We start from the raw sequence: 460 nt of genomic DNA on the forward strand, positions 1-460 counted from the left end.
CGGATAATTCCTGAGCATTAGAATGCGTGCTTCGAGATTTGGCAGAGTTCGAGACCGCACTACGACACTTTTGTGAGCTCACGGGTCCATTCGGATATGCTTTTAGTCACGTTGGATGTCGTTTGTACTTTTGCCGCGTTCTAATGAAAAAGAATAAGCACAAGATGATGGGCCCGGGCGAGTATTTTCATACATATATATATATACATATATATATATATATATATATATATATATATATATATATATATATATGTATATATATATATATATATATATGTATATATATATATATATATATATATATATATATATATATATATATATACATATACATATATATATATACATATATATACATATATATATATATATAGATATATATATATATATATATATATATATATATATATATATATATATATATATATATATATATATATATATATATATATATATA

Source organism: Amaranthus tricolor, chromosome 17 (genome assembly GCF_026212465.1).
Source record: "Amaranthus tricolor cultivar Red isolate AtriRed21 chromosome 17, ASM2621246v1, whole genome shotgun sequence".
Lineage (NCBI taxonomy): Eukaryota > Viridiplantae > Streptophyta > Magnoliopsida > Caryophyllales > Amaranthaceae > Amaranthus > Amaranthus tricolor.